Raw genomic sequence first — 17,890 nt, 5'->3', positions numbered from 1 at the left:
TTTGTGAGTTCAAATCTGATTTCAGACATGTACTAGCTATGTGACCCTGGGTAAAGCACTTAACCCTGATTGCCTCATTTTTCTCATCTATAAAATGAGCTGGAGATGGAAAAGTCAAACCACTTCAGTATTTTTTTCCAAGAAAACCTCAAATAGGATCATAAGGAGTTAGATATAACTGAAAATGACAACAAAAATGTTTTAGAAAAGATACATATAGAACGATTTTATCCTCCTTCATATTATGATCTTTTAAATGATCTTTTAAATATCATGCTTATTTTTTGGTGTTATAAGCAAATTTAAATATGAAAATGTACAGGAAATTAATGTTAGTCATCATTTGTTTCTTCAATTTTTATATATGTGATATCAACTCTTTATTGTTCCAGTTTTCCTCCTTTACTTACTTTTGGAGTTTATCATTGAATCGCCTCACTAAATTGTGTTGCCCAGAACTGACAAATTTTTTTCTCCCATGTATATTCTGACCAGAGTAAAAAACAGTAGTACTCTTGTGATTCAGTCAATAAAACGACATTCTTACTAAGCATTGTTTAAGTTCCATGGCTTGGAGATATAAGACCAAAAATGCAACAGTCTTTGCCCTCAAGTTGCTTATATTCAATTAGAAGAGATCACAGAACTCCCTCTCCCCCATCCATCTATCTTCCTGCTGCCACTCACTTCAGGCACAGAAGTCAATCACGGATAAAAAATAAGCTGGTGCAGAAGGCAAAAGTGGCTGAGGAAGCTTAGAGATTTGCTGAGATGGTATCCTGCGTGAAGTCTGTAACTGAGCAATAAGTTCTCTCTCCACTGTGGAGAGGAATCTTCTCTCTGTTGCTTATAAAAAATATCTTAGGGGCTTGAAGGCTATCTTGGAGGGTTGTTTCAAATACTGAGCCAAATATGTAAGGTGATGAGAAAGAACAACAGTTGGCCCAAGAATAGAGAGAGAAAACTGAGACTGAACTAAGAGATTTCTGCAATCTCTATTGGAAAAGTTCTTGATTCCTTCACAAGAAGAACGCAGTTTTCTATGTGAAAATAAAAGGAGACTATTAATGTCATTTAGCTGAGGTTGCTGCTGGTTATGACAAGAAAGAAATAGTGGATCAATCACAACAAACATGACAAGAAGCATTTGAAATCAGCAAAAATGAGATATAATTACTGCATCATCTAGCATTGGATCTGGCCTTGAACTTCTCTGTGTTCTTGAGATTATGAGATCTTGAATTCTCTAGAGAAAGCCTGTTCCCTTGCAAAGACAGCTTTTGATGAAGCCATTGCTGAATTTGATACATTATGTGAAGAATCATAAAAAAAAGCATGCTAATAATGCAATTACTGAAAAACAACTTGACATTGTGAACATCTGACATCCAAGGAGATGAAGCTAAAGCAGAAGGAGGGAAGCATTAACCAGCCTTCCAACTTTTGTCTGTCTCATTCTAAAATTTACCCAATAGGCTATTTATTATCCGTGCTTTCCCACAAAAGGTTTTTGCTTATAATTTATAGCAGGCTTATGTTACTTCTATGTGAATTTCTATATTTGTCCTATGGTTTTTAAGTTTCATATTAATTGAGTACAGCCAGTTAACATGTAGATAGTTATCTGCTTTCATCTGAGGTGGCCAATAAAGGGATATGGAATTTTTGTGCACAGTGTGTGTATTTCATTGTGATCTCACAAAGCCTGTATTATAACAGCTTCCACATCTAAACAAAGAAAACTGCCTGGGGAGAATAAATGGATAACTGGCTCAAGCCACAGGTTGTGGGTACTTTAGGACTGGAGCAATCATGGCTGTGGTAGAAACAGATATCCTATAGATATTACATGTCATTCCATATACATATATATACGTATATATAGATATAGATATATATATATCTATATCTATATATACGTATATATATATATATGGAATACACCATCTCAACATGCACACCTTTATGATTGCAGTTGCAAAAGTATTAAACTAGTGAATTTACTCTGCATAAGGGTAGAAATGCAAATGCTTCCTTCACTTTTATTATTTTTTGCTACACTCATTTTGTTTGTATTTAAATGGTTTAGGCAACCTAAAAAACAAATGTACAAGTAAAAATTCAGTAAAAATGAATTGTTTGATATACATAAAGTTACTGCATATAAAACAGAGTAGTGAAACAAAAAAAATTATTTAACTTTTTAAAAAGTTTTTTGCTTTTATTATGTTCTGATATTTTTTAAAGTTTCCTAACATGCATGAACTGCAAAATAGTTAACAGGAAAATAACTTGAGATTATGGTTAGTTTTGTTTAATGTCCTATGAAATTTTCATGAACATTCCAAATACAATTGTTAAGAACATGTATATGAACTTGGTATAACTAAATTAAAATTTTTATGAATGGACTTAAAAGATATATAATTTTATGAGAAGACACTAACTCCTTGAAGAAATAGAAAAGGGTTTCTGTAGGATGTGGGACTATAGCTAAACTTTGAATAAAATAAGGGATAAACAAGTAAAGAAGAAGGGGGAGTTTCTTTTAGGAATGGGGACAGTAAGTAGAAAAGTGATAGGATATGGAATGATGTGGTTTGCTATGTCAAGGTTGAATTTAAGGAAGTCCCCAGGAAGCTAGACCAAATAAAACGCTATAGTAATTGCCCAGGTGGGAGATATGAGAGCTTAAACTATGGCTGACTAGTGAGAGAAGATGAATGCAAGAGATGCTATAAAAGTAGGAACATCAAGATTCAGTTATGGGTTAAGTGGGATGAAAAAGAGTGAAATGCTGGATAATAGCAAAGATGATAATGCTTATATGATTAAAAGGATGGTGGTGCTCTTAATAGAAATAAGACCATTCAAAAAGGTTTATATTAATGGGAGGAAATATATTTTTTCCATTAATAGCTCTTGGAAAGTTTAAGTTTTAAATGGCAATATCCAGTCTGAAAACTCTAATAGTTTTAGAAATGCATAAGTAGGGACTTCCGGCCAAGATGGCGGCATGGAGGCAGACAGCTGCTTGAGCTCCTCGTTTTCTCTCAGAACTTACTTCATGACAAGCCTCTGACTTAATGCTTGACCCAGAAAGAAATCCACAAATTATCACCAAGAGAAGACATCCTTGAAATTCATCAGAGAATGTCTGTGTTTGCTCGGGGGAGGGTCAATCAGACTGGGCGCAGACTGAGGGCAGACAGCCAGAGCAAGACAGGCAGCTAACACAGCTCAGACCGGAGGGGGAGGGGTGTGATCTCTGCCATTTCTGCAAAAGGGCTTTTGCCCCAGTGTGGATGCTCCGTCTTGGCAGCAAGCCAGGAGCGGTGGAGAGGGTGTAAACACCGGAGGTGAAGATTAAAACCCCAGAAAGCCAGCGTCTCTCAGAACCCGACCACCCCCAACCCCCACCTGGACTGACTCGGTGCATTCTCGGAGCCTCAGAGCGCAGACTCAGTACAGTCATTGCTGTTCTGTTAGTGGCTCTCTGCTGCCCTACCCCCAGTCTGTAGAGGAAGCCCATTAATACCATCCAGCCCCATCCCCCACAAAACAGACCAATTGTTTCTCTTGTCAGTTTGTTTTCTTTGATTCCTACTCTGACAAAATGAACAAAAAATTCAAAAGGGCTCTAACCATTGACAGCTTCTGTGTGGAGAGGGAGCAGACTTCAAATGCTGAGGAGACTAGGAACAGACTGTCCCCAGATGAATCCCCTAAGAGGGATATGAGCTGCTCCTCAATACAAAAGAACCTCATAGAGGAAATCAAAAAGGCTCTCACAAGAGAGCTGGAAGAGAAATGGGAAAAGGAAAGGGAAGCTTGGCAAGAGAGCCTGGAGAAGTCATCCCATGCATTCAAAGACAGAGTGGATAAAGAAATCAAATCATTGAGAAACAAGATTAGTGAGCTGGAAAAGGTAAACAACTCCAAGGAAAACAGGATTAGAGAGCTGGAAAAAGAAATCAGCTCTCTAAAAAATAAAATGGATAAAATGGAAAAAAATTCCATAGAAGATAAAAACTCAATTGGACAATTACAAAGAGATATAAAAAAAGTGAGTGAAGAAAATACATCATTGAAAATTAGACTGGAGCAAGTAGAAATGAATGACTCAAGGAGAAACCAAGAGGGAGTCAAGCAAAACCAGAGAAATGAAACAATTGAAAAGACTGTCAAGTACCTTACCAGAAAGACAACAGACCTGGAAAACAGATCTAGGAGAGACAATTTGAGAATAATCGGACTCCCTGAAAAATGGGAGGAAAAAAAGAGCTTGGACACCATTTTCGAGGAAATTATCAAAGAGAACTGCCCAGACGTTTTGGAAACAGAGGGTAAAATAGACATTGAAAAAATTCATCGATCACCTACTGAAAGGGACCCTAAAATCAAAACGCCAAGAAATATAGTGGCCAAGTTCAAGAACCATCAGACAAAGGAAAAGATATTGGAAGCTGCTAGAAAAAAACAATTCAGATATGGGGGATCCACAATAAGGATAACCCAGGATCTAGCAGCGTCCACATTAAAAGAACGCAGGGCCTGGAACATGATATTCCGAAAGGCTAAGGAACTTGGTATGCAGCCAAGAATAACTTACCCAGCAAGAATGAGCATCGTTTTCCAGGGAAGAAGATGGACATTTAACGAAATAAATGAATTCCATCTATTTTTGATGAAAAAACCAGACCTACATAAAAGGTTTGATCTTCAAATACAGAACTCAAGAGATTTCTAAAAAGGTAAAAAGAAATCTTGAGAACTATACTTCTGTCAAAAAAAATATGTAAAGAACATATGTACAATTTGTCTTAGAAACTAGAGGTGGAAAGGAGATTATATCATAAAAAAGTGTAAAGTGGTGGTACAACATCTCATGAAGAGGCAAAGGTAACCTATTATATCTGAGAGAAAGAAAGGAGGGAGATGAACATAGCGTGTATCAATAGACATATTCGATTTATGGTGAAACTTCTTCCACTTCATTGAAAAGTGAAAGGGACGGAGTAAGCTAAGGGGAAGGGAATACAGTAATTTCGAGGAAAAGGGGTAAAATAAGGGGAGGATCTTTAAGGTGGGGGAGGGATCCTAAAAAGCGAGGGCTGTGAAAAGCAAGTGGTGTTCACCAGTTTAATACTGGATAGGAGGGTAAAAGGGAAGGAAAGGGGAAAAGCATAAGCAGGGGTTAATAGGATGGCAAGCAATATAGAATTAGTCCTTCTAACCATAAATGTGAATGGGGCAAACTGCCTCATAAAGAGGAAGCAGTTAGCAGACTGGATTACAAGTCAGAATCCTACTATATGTTGTTTACAGGAAACACACCTGAAACAGGGTGAGACATTCAAACTAAAAGTAAAAGGGTGGAGCAGAATCTATTATGCTTCAGGCAAAACCAAAAAAGCAAGAGTAGCCATCCTCATCTCAGATCAAGCAAAAACAAAAATTGATCTAATTAAAAGAGATAAGGAAGGGCATTATATCTTGCTAAAGGGAAGCATCAATAGTGAAGCAGTATCAATATTAAACATGTATGCACCAAGTGGTGCAGCATCTAAATTCTTAAAAGAGAAATTAAGAGAGCTGCAAGAGGAAATAGATAGCAAAACTATAATAGCGGGAGATCTCAACCTTGCACTCTCAGAATTAGATAAATCAAACCACAAAATAAATAAGAAAGAAGTCAAAGAGGTAAATAGAATACTAGAAAAGCTTGATATGATAGATCTTTGGCGAAAGCTAAATGGAGACAGAAAGGAATATACTTTCTTCTCAGCAGTTCATGGAACCTATACAAAAATTGATCATATACTAGGGCATAAAAACCTCAAAATCAAATGCAGTAAGGCAGAAATAGTAAATGCATCCTTTTCAAACCATAATGCAATCAAAATAACATTTAGTAAAAAGCCAGGGGAAAATAGACCCAAAAATAATTGGAAACTAAATAATCTTATACTAAAGAATGATTGGGTAAAACAGCAAATCATAGACATAATTAATAACTTCACCCAAGAAAATGACAATAATGAGACATCATACCAAAATGTGTGGGATACAGCCAAAGCAGTAATAAGGGGAAGTTTTATATCTCTACAGGCCTACTTGCATAAAATAGAGGAAGAGAGGGCCAACGAATTGGGCTTACAACTAAAATTGCTAGAAAAGGAACAAATTAAAACCCCCCAGACAAACACAAAACTTGAAATTCAAAAAATAAAAGGTGAGATTAATAAAATTGAAAGTAAAAAAACTATTGAATTAATTAATAAAACTAAGAGTTGGTTTTATGAAAAAACCAACAAAATAGATAAACCCTTAGTAAACCTGATTAAAAAAAAAGGAAAGAGAAAAAGCAAATTGATAGACTTGAAAATGAAAAGGGTGAACTCACCACTAATGAAGAGGAAATTAGAACAATAGTTAGGAGCTACTTTGCTCAACTTTATGCTGATAAATTCGATAACTTAAATGAAATGGAAGAATATCTACAAAAATATAGCTTGCCCAGATTAACAGAGGAAGAAGTAAGTAGTCTAAATAGTCCCATCTCAGAAAAAGAAATAGACCAAGCTATTAACCAAATTCCTAAGAAAAAGTCCCCAGGACCAGATGGATTTACAGGTGAATTCTACCAAACATTTAAAGAACAACTAACTCCAATGCTATGTAAACTATTTGAAAAAATAGGGATTGAAGGAGTCCTACCAAATTCCTTCTATGACACAGACATGGTACTGATACCTAAACCAGGTAGATCGAAAACTGAGAAAGAAAACTATAGACCAATTTCCTTAATGAATATTGATGCTAAAATCTTAAATAAGATATTAGCAAATAGACTTCAGAAAATCATCCCCAGGATAATACACTATGACCAAGTGGGATTTATACCAGGAATGCAGGGCTGGTTTAATATTAGGAAAACTATTAGTATAATTGACCATATTAATAATCAAATTAATAAAAACCATATGATCATCTCAATAGATGCAGAAAAGGCATTTGATAAAATCCAACATCCATTCCTACTAAAAACGCTTGAGAATATAGGAATAAATGGACTATTCCTTAAAATAATAAGGAGCATATATTTAAAACCTTCAGTAAACATCATATGTAATGGTGATAAACTAGAACCTTTCCCTGTAAGATCAGGAGTGAAACAAGGTTGCCCACTATCACCATTACTATTCAATATAGTACTAGAAACTCTAGCCTTGGCAATAAGAGCCGAGAAAGAGATCCAAGGAATTAGAGTAGGAAATGAAGAAATCAAATTGTCACTTTTCGCAGATGACGTGATGGTATACTTAGAGAACCCCAAAGACTCTGCTAAAAAGCTATTAGAAATAATTCAGAATTTTAGCAAAGTCGCAGGATACAAAATAAATCCACATAAATCCTTAGCATTTTTATACATTACCAACACAATCCAACAGCAAGAGATACAAAGAGAAATTCCATTCAAAATAACAGTCGATAGTATCAAATATTTGGGAATATATCTACCAAAGGAGAGTCAGGAATTATATGAGCAAAATTACAAAACACTTGCCACAAAAATAAAGTCAGATTTAAATAATTGGAAAGACATTCAGTGTTCTTGGATAGGCCGAGTGAATATAATAAAGATGACAATACTCCCCAAACTAATCTATTTATTTAGTGCTATACCAATCAGACTCCCAAGAAACTATTTTAATGACGTAGAAAAAATAACAACAAAATTCATATGGAAGAATAAAAGGTCGAGAATTGCAAGGGAACTAATGAAAAAAAAGTCAGAGGAAGGTGGTCTAAGTGTACCTGATTTAAAGCTATATTATAAAGCAACAGTCACCAAAACCATTTGGTATTGGCTAAGAAATAGACTAGTTGATCAGTGGCATAGGTTAGGTTCACAGGGCAAGATAGTGAATAAAAATAGCAATCTAATCTTTGACAAACCCAAAGATCCCAAATTTTGGGATAAGAATTCATTATTTGACAAAAACTGCTGGGAAAACTGGAAATTAGTATGGCAGAAACTAGGCATGGACCCACATTTAACACCACATACTAAGATTAGATCAAAATGGGTCCAAGATTTAGGTATAAAGAACGAAATCATAAATAAATTGGAGGAACATGGGATGGTTTACCTCTCAGACTTGTGGAGGAGGAAAGAGTTTGTGTCCAAGGGAGAACTAGAGACCATTATTGATCACAAAATAGAACATTTTGATTACACCAAATTAAAAAGTTTCTGCACAAACAAAACTAATGCAAACAAGATTAGAAGGGAAGTAACAAATTGGGAAAAATTTTTTACAGTTAAAGGTTCTGATAAAGGCCTCATCTCCAAAATATACAGAGAATTGACTTTAATTTATAAGAAATCAAGCCATTCTCCAATTGATAAATGGTCAAAGGATATGAACAGACAATTTTCAGATGATAAAATTAAAGCTATTTCCACTCATATGAAAGAGTGTTCCAAATCACTATTGATCAGAGAAATGCAAATTAAGACAACTCTGAGGTATCATTACACACCTGTCAGATTGGCTAAGATGACAGGAACAAATAACGATGAATGTTGGAGGGGCTGTGGGAAAACTGGGACACTGATGCATTGTTGGTGGAGTTGTGAAAGGATCCAACCATTCTGGAGAGCAATCTGGAATTATGCCCAAAAAGTTATCAAAATGTGCATACCCTTTGACCCAGCCATACTACTACTGGGCTTATACCCCAAGGAACTACTAAAGAAGGGAAAGGGTCCTGTATGTGCCAAAATGTTTGTGGCAGCCCTTTTCATAGTGGCTAGAAGCTGGAAGATGAATGGATGTCCATCAATTGGAGAATGGTTGGGTAAACTATGGTATATGAATGTTATGGAATATTATTGTTCTATAAGAAATGACCAACAGGAGAAATACAGAGAGGCTTGGAGAGACTTACATCAACTGATGCTGAGTGAAACGGTGAAACGAGCAGAACCAGAAGATCATTATACACTTCAACAATGATACTGTACGAGGATGTATGCTGATGGAAGTGGATTTCTTCAACATAGAGAAGAGCTAATCCAATTCCAATTGATTAATGATGGACAGAACCAGCTACATCCAGAAAAGGAACACTGGGAAATGAATGTAAACTGTTATTTTTACCTTCTGAATCCAATTCTTCCTGTGCAACAAAAAATTCGGTTCTCCACACATATATTGTATTTAGAATATACTGTAATATATTTAACATATATAAGACTGCTTGCCATCTGGGGGAGGGGGTTGGGGGAGGAAGGGAAAAAATCTGAATAGAAGTAAGTGCAAGGGATAATGTTGTAAAAAATTACCCATGCATATGTACTGTCAAAAAAATGTTATAATTATAAAATAAAATAAAAATTAAAAAAAAAAAAGAAATGCATAAGTAAGTCTAAAGATATTGCCTCAGGTTGGATATATATATATGTATATATATATATATATATATATATATTGGAGTTATCTGTATAAAAGTGATAATTAATAATAGCTACACTTAAATAGCATTTATTATGTGCCAAGTATTATGCTGTGAGCTTTAAAATCATTATTTCATTTGATCCTCACAATAATCTTTGGGACGTAGCTGTTATTATTACCTTCATTACAGATCAGAATAGTGAGGCAAATTAAGATTAAGTAACTGGCCTAGAATCACATAGCTAATAATCTTAATAAATACACATAGTTTCTACATCTATCAGCCTTGTACCATCATAAAAAGATTAGAATAAGATGTTTAAAGATATGCTAATGTAACACTTTATAATGGTCTAGGTTTATTATAATGCCCTCACAATGTAATAATGTGTGTTATAGTGGAATCTAATCACTGTGGAGTCATACTTGATGCCTTATAACTCTTGCCTAAGTATTTGAGACACCTTCCTTCTATCTAGCTTTGACTCACTCCTCCAGGCTGCTCTCACATTAGCAGATATGTTTCCAGAGATTGATTTCCAGTTTAAGATTATATTTAAGCCTTTAAAGGTCCTAGGAGGTAACTCCATTGAGGAGAAATATACTTCCTGTACTCAGGACAGATAAACAGAGATAGATATATAAATAGATATATAGATAGGTAGATGGATGGGTGTTGTTGCTGTTTGTTTTTCATTCTCATCAGGGAGGTGATGCTGTGACATACAAGTGAGCTATGTAAGTGAGGGAAGCTGTGTAAAGTCACCTGTCTCACTTTCCCCTCCAGAGCCATCTGGGTCCAGTAGTCAGAGAGAGATCAATATGACTGGAGATGACCCTAGATGCAATGGGAAACCTTGGCAGTTTTAAGCTAAAGTCTTCATAGATCTCAGTTTGACTAAAGTCACATTCCTTCAGTGATTAAGATTAAATACCAATTGAGGCAAGAATTTCCTCTCTAACCCAGTCAAAAAAAATTGAAATAAATAAATGAGTGAATGAATCTGGGACATAGATAGACAGAAAGATTAATTAATTCACTATTTCATCCTTATGGTAAATTTTTAATAAACTACTTTGATACAGTCTGGTTTTCACAGGCTACTAGCCATTCCTCCTCCATTCCTGTTAATCAAGTTTTTTCTTCATTTGAGGGTTTATTTAAATTGTTTCTTCTACCCCTTTCTTTAGTTACTCTTCTCTTACTCCACTTCATTGAAATGGTTAATATAAATAACCTCTTTCTGCCTTGCTACCAAGTTCTTTGGTTTATTCATTATTTTCTGGGCTTTTTCCTAACATTGTTTTGCTTTGTTCTTTTCGTTTTGTTCACTTCCTCCACCCTATCTGTTCAAAATTTTTGATCTTTGATAGTTGGTCTATAATGTTCCCCTCCATATTTTTGTCCCATATGAAGTGAATACTTTTGATATATTAATTTTGAAATTCCTTCTAAACAATTTGTATGTTAATGCATTTTATAGCATTTTCTTCATGTCCTTTTTTTAAGTCCTTTGTGTCTGATTTTTAGAACTATGATTTTACAGGGTAAGAGATGTGGATAACAGTACTGTAAGAGTAAAATTTATCCTACGTTCCAACTTGTAAGCATAATTACTCTTTGGGGCTTTAAAAAATAAAGGGAGCTTGGGTAAGTATCTTATCTAGCATTTTATTTTTCTGCTGACTCATGATTACTCTTTCAGTGTCTGTATTTGTATTCTCAGCATATAGCACAGTGCCTGGCTCTGTTGTAGATATTTAATAAAATGCTTGTTGATGGATTGATTTCACTAAAAGTATGCTGTGGATCTAATACTTTAAAATTGTCAGAAAATATTAATTTAGTTTTTGGTACTACATATATAAAATTTGCATTTAATAAATTGATAAGCTATTAGAGGGACCAAACTAAATACATACTGATATTTTTATATAAATAAGACTAAAAAGAGATAAAACAATTAAAATGGAATAATGACACAGATTTTAATCAGAAAAGTGAATAAAAATTCAGTGGAATTAATTTGATCATATACCAAAAGCCAAAAAAAATATTATTTCTTGGAATCTTTTTCATCTTTGCCTTGAAATGCCCCAAAATTATATAAACAAAAAAGACCAGTACTATAGCTTATATATTATCACATAAAAGGATGAACAAGAATCATTGAAGCAGATAAGGAATAGAGAAATTCTATGAAAAATTGACAAGATTTCTTTTTTATTATTAGCTTTATGTATTTATTCTTTATTTGATATATTTTATTTAATATTTTCCTTAGTTACCCTTAAAATAATGTTTACATTTGCTTTAAAATTTTTTGAGTTTTGATCTCCCTTATCTCTAAGCATAATTCAGAAACCACATGTAAAGTTCTGCAAAACATTATTATACAAATTTAGTTGTGAAAGAAAACAGGTCTCTTATGCTAATGAAAATAAAAATCCTCAGAAATTATATTAAAAATGAGAGAGATAAAAAAAAGAGCGAATGCTTCAATATGTATTCACACACAATTAGTTTCTTCTCTGAGTATGGATAGAACTCTTTATCATAACTCCTTCAGAGTAGTCATAAGTGATTGTACTCTGGAGAATAGCGAAGTCATTTACAGCTGGTCATCCCTGAATGCTGCTATTACTTATATGCAGTACATTTCACTTTGCTTGAGTTCATAGAGGACTTTCCAGGTTCCCCCCCGCCTTATAGCATCCTGCTCATCACTTCATACAGCACAATAACATTCCATCAGAAACACACATTACAGTTTATTTAGCCACTCCCTAATTGATGGGCATCCCCACAATCTTGACAAGATATTTCAAACCAGTAAATATATATACCTTGATATTCGGTAATTTACAGAAGGAAGAGAGCACAGGAGATAATGAGGGGATAAATAGAGATGAAGAAACTAAAAATTACTAGACATAGTAGGAAGAGAATATGCTCATTAAAAGGAAATATTTTAGACAGAAAACACCTGATTTCAGATCTAAGGGTCATTTGTGTGTGTGTGTGTGTGTGTGTGTGTGTGTGTGTGTGTGTGTAGGGGGGAAGTGGCTTATTTTTAGACAGATTATCATCTGTTTAAACTGATAGTCTGGAAGCCCTTTTTGTAGTGGCTAGAAACTGGAAAATGAACGGATGCCCATCAATTGGAGAATGGTTGGGTAAATTATGGTATATAAAGGTTATGGAATATTATTGTTCTGTAAGAAAAGACCAAGAGGAGGAATACAGAGAGGCTTGGAGAGACTTACATCAACTGATGCTGAGTGAAATGAGCAGAGCTAGGAGATCATTATACACTTCAAAAATGATAGTGTATGAAGATGTATTCTGATGGAAGTGGATATCTTCAACATAGAGAAGAGCTAATCCAATTCCAATTGATCAATGATGGACAGAATCAGCTACACCCAGAAAAGTAACACTGGGAAATGAGTGTAAACTGTTAGCATTTTTTTGTTTTTCTCCCCAGATTATTTTTACCTTGTGAATGCAATTCTTCCTTTGCAACGACAACAACAAAATTCGGTTCTGCACATATATATATATTGTACCTAGGATATAATATAAGATATTTAATATGTATGGGAATGCCTGCCATGTAGGGGAGGAGGTGGAGGGAAGGAGGGGAAAAACTCGGAACAGAATGGAGTACAAGGGATAATGTTGTAAAAAATTACCTATGCATATGTACTGTCAAAAAATGTTATAATTATAAATTTAATAAATAAATAAATAAAAATAAATAAACTGATAGTCACCATGAAAAGGAAGAAAATTGAGGGGAACAAATATTTACATAGTGCCTATTATGTGCCAGAAACTATGCAAAACACTCTATATGTAAGATCTCACTTGATCTTTACAATATGACTTTGAAATAGGTGATTTAATTTCTCTCATTTTATAGTTGAGAAAACTGAAGCAAACAGAGGTTAGGTGACATATCCAGGTTATACTTGCTAGTAAGTGTTTGAAGCTGTATTTGAATTCAGTTATTTCTGATTCTAGGCCCAGTATTCTATCTGCCACACCACTATTAGTTAAAAAACAAAACAAAAAAAAAAAAAAAAAAAAAAAAACCAAAAAAAAAAAAAAAACAATTAGGGTCCTGTGGAACACTGAAAAAAATCACTGGATCTAGAGTGAAGTTTTTAATCTCTTTTGTCATACTGGGCAAGTGATTTCAATATTATTTTATCAGTCTTATTTTTATAATATATAAAGTGAGTGATCTTAACTGATTTGTTTCTAATATTTCTAACAACTATAAATCTTATGAAAACCTAGAAGAAAGGATAAATATGCAAAGCAGATAATATATGCAATCATAATAGCTCTCACATGACATATTTATTTAAATAACAAGTTGTTGAAAAACTAGAACATGTATAAAATAAAAAGTGCTATTATTAATCAAGTTATTAATGTTGTCCCAAAAGTCAGTGCAGTTTAAGCTTGATACTACACTGACTTTTGAAACACTTTGTATTCTAGAAAGTTAACTGAAATGAAAGAGTTGCTACAATGAGTACTCAGAAGCATAAGGTAATCACTTCACTCAGCAAGCACTAGGTATCCTCACCATCTGGAAAGGCAAGACAATAATTAGCAAAACTGTTTTAGTATACATAGTCATTTGCAAAACATGAAATAGGAAGTGGATGGGAGATTATGAAGAGTATTGCCTCATGACATAAAATATTAGTTTGGAAAACAAATATGTATAAAATATGATATGATCCTCAACTAATCAAAATCATTCCAAGATTGGAAAGAAGATGTGAAACTAAACCAATTTATTCAAATTTCTAGAGCAATGTAATATAAGCATTGACTAGAATGTAACTGCCACATTTGAATTCTAAAATCTCAGGACCTAATTTTATATATTTGAAGTAGTAGAAATGGCAATTAAGATGAAGTTTCATACAGCAAATGAAGCTAGCCTAATACCTATTGAAGAAATTCATGTTGGAAATAATATAATTTTAACATTGTTTAGGGATTTAATTTTCATGGTATTATGAAGAAGATTATTCCCAAGGAATACAAATTATCAGATATTATATTAACAATATTTTTATAAGATGATTAAGAATACATATACAGCTTTTGACTGAAATGTCCACTTTTGAAGTTTTTAAAAAAGTCTCCTAAACTAGCTATGGAATTACAAATTCTTAGAACATGAAGTGACCTTAGAAGCTGTTTAGACCAGATTCTATTCAATATATGAATCAGACCTACAGTGTTTTCCATAAGTGGGCTACTAGGTTAGGCTCTGCTTAAAATATTTTTATGAAGAACTAATTTTCTAATGAATTAACCTAATCTTCTTTGAATAGTTCTAATTGTGATGGACATTTTTCCTTATAATGAGCTGAACTCTGCTCTCCTATAATATTCACATTTATTCTAATTCTGTTCTCCAAAGCTAACCAGAATAAGTCTTGTCTTTTTTCTACATACCAACCTTTCATATATTTCCATATGAAATTCCTATTCCATATGTCTCTCTTCATTTATTTATATAGTGCCTATAATATATTTAAGGTGACAAGTATTATGGGATACATTGATCATTCTATCAATGACTGTATAAATTTGGGATCTCATTACAGACTCAAATTACAAATTGCAACCTTTCTATTACTACTGATTCTGTTACCCTTTTCTGTGTCATTCCATAAGTTTAAGAGGATCTAAAATAAATAGAAAATAAGAGTAGTTACCTAAAATGTCTCACTGACTTGCAGATGCCTGAAGTAATTTTGAAGTAACATGGCAATGTGTAAAGTGTAATATAAAAGTGTACATAAAAGCATACCTAATGAATTTGTTCATTGTTCTTGTTTCAGAGTATCTGCATTAAATATTACTAAAGCATTTCTATTAATGCCAAAAGGTACAAGTATAAATAACATGTAAATCCATCTGAATTTCACTTAGTTTTAATATTCAAAGCTATAAAAAGAATACTTTTGAAATATAAGTCTTTAGATTCAAATATTTCCCTGGAGGGACATTTGCCAAGCTCGGAAGTCTCTCAAACAGGTAAATATTCCAACTTAATTGGTTTTCTGGAATTATAGTTCTTTGTTCTCATTTTTTGTTTAAAAAAGGTGGTTGAAATGCCATGGCAGTTTAACTATGTCTCTAAGTTCCTCAGGGTTTTAACAGTAGGTTTTTTAAATCTTCCAACAAGATCTTTAAGAAAATGAATCCACACATATAAAATTATTACACCCAAATCCTCCTCTATAGGAAAAGGGGCAGTACTGCTGTTCACAATATGTTTCATATCCTTAGTACTGACCATCTCATTCTGGTGATGAGATGGAATGGATCATATTTATCCTCCTTAGCAGATACTCTAAACTGATGTTTATGTGAACTAATTTCTTCCCCTACTCTTTCCCTCCAGTTCAAAGGGATGCCATTGTCATTCACAACAAAAGGAAACAAAGTCAAAAAGACCCTGAAATATTTTATAAATCTATTATGTTTTTGAGAAAATATATTTTAAAACAATTCAATATTAATATTTCTGGCCCTGGCAAAAACCAAATTGAAAACTTCTTATTGCTTATGTTTTTTTTTCTTAGCACATACATTTTAAAGTTAGTATTTTTTACTTAAAACTTTGTCCTTTAAATAAGCACTGCTGATCTTTTAATAAATGAGTGATTTATTGCTATGATGAACTTAATCCACCTACATCAGGGAAAACAAGTGATAACTTTTCTTCTGAGATTTAAAGGCTAAATGAATAATTATAAACATTTTTGTTTTAAGATTTCTTCTTGCTGCTGAAGACTGCTGTGTTGTAGAATTCCTCTAATGGGAAAGTAGTATGTTGCTGACATTTTTTTTTACAAAGAAAAGAAAATTATCTGGCATACAACTATATTAGAAGAGCATTTTAGATAGTATAGCAATTCATTAAATTATATATATATATATATATATATATATATATATATATATATATATATATATATATATATATATATATATATATATATATATATATATATATATATATGAAATAATCCATTGGCTCAAAGTTAATCTGAGCAGCATTTAGGAACTTAGAACACAAAAATCATTGTTCTCGAACATTTTGGAGAATGATATTTATTTCTTTTCTATCTTCTGTAGCCCTGTTTTACTTCCCATTTATCTACTGTTAAAAGAATGATAATGTCAGAAGTGCAATTCCATATACTATAAATGGCTTCCTAAATTGCATGTCCTGAAAAATACATGAACATCTCAGGAGCTAAAGTGGAGATATAAACGTATGGTCATGATGCAGCTATGGCAGATGGTAGATAACAAGAAGGTGATTAATAGCCTTCCCATGATGCACACAAGAGTTTTAAGAGTAGGAACCAATTACTGACTTCAAGTAAAGAAAGGTTTTTATGAGATGGATGCTGGACAATTATCTTTCATATCTGTGAATATGTGATATGAAAAAGGGAGCATGGAAGTAAGATTTATTTTGATTAGCAAAAGAAAAAAAGTATTTGATATTAAATAATCAACCACACAGCAAAAACATGAAAGACTTCTTATTTCCTTAGCCTCTTAATGTAGGAACTTTTCCCACTGAGAGCTTTGCAAGTATTCATGATTTTTTTGAGTTCTATGAGACACAGTAAGGACCTGGAGGGTCTAAACTACTAAGTGGTATGGGAAAGACTTGAGACCTAATTTTCCTGGCTAAAATAAACTACGTTATTTCTAACTAAACCTTGGTCATCAATAAAGGTTAACTGAATTTAATAAAAAATAAATTATATATTATAATTATTAAATACTTCATTAGTACAAAGCAATTAGCAGAGAAGATAGCAATTTGCATTGATAGATGCAGTTTTCTCAGTAAAGAGTTTCTTCTCTAGGTTTGTCATCTATGAAATGAAGAAGTTTGACTAGATGGCATATAAATCTCTTTATGGCTTTATTTCTTCGATATGAAATATACACTGAAATATAAATGATCCTACTTGCAGATTCTATGTGTACATAGAAATACAAATATACATATATGCATACATACTTACATACATGCATATGTACATACAGTGATACTTTTCCCTATATTTAGAGTTGTCTTCACAAAAGACGTCTTGTAGTCTTTTGTGAATACAATGAAATATTGGTTAGGTATTTCCAGTATTGGAATTTCTGGTGGAAGTAATTTAGGAATTTTTGAAGAATTAGGATCTTTTCTTTATCTTAGAAGTACAATTAAATCAGTTTATGATTTCTTCAATCATTCAGTACATCATTTAACAAACACTGAACACCTATAGATGTAAGATATGTTGTGTTAGCAAACTCAGAAGGATTTGAGTGACACAACGGACACATTCAAGAAATTTTAACAAAGTGG

General features: G+C 33.2%; 1 pseudogene; it reads left to right on the top strand.

Annotated features, from left to right (window-relative positions):
* Positions 1–591: 591 nt before the first annotated feature.
* Positions 592–1,428, top strand: LOC141549957 (14-3-3 protein zeta/delta pseudogene; annotated as a pseudogene).
* The last annotated feature ends 16,462 nt before the right edge of the window (positions 1,429–17,890 follow it).

The sequence above is a fragment of the Sminthopsis crassicaudata genome, chromosome 1 (genome assembly GCF_048593235.1).
Source record: "Sminthopsis crassicaudata isolate SCR6 chromosome 1, ASM4859323v1, whole genome shotgun sequence".
In the NCBI taxonomy this organism is placed as follows: domain Eukaryota; kingdom Metazoa; phylum Chordata; class Mammalia; order Dasyuromorphia; family Dasyuridae; genus Sminthopsis; species Sminthopsis crassicaudata.
Note: the sequence above shows the minus strand (reverse complement) of the source record. Positions and strands in the feature narration are given on the sequence as shown.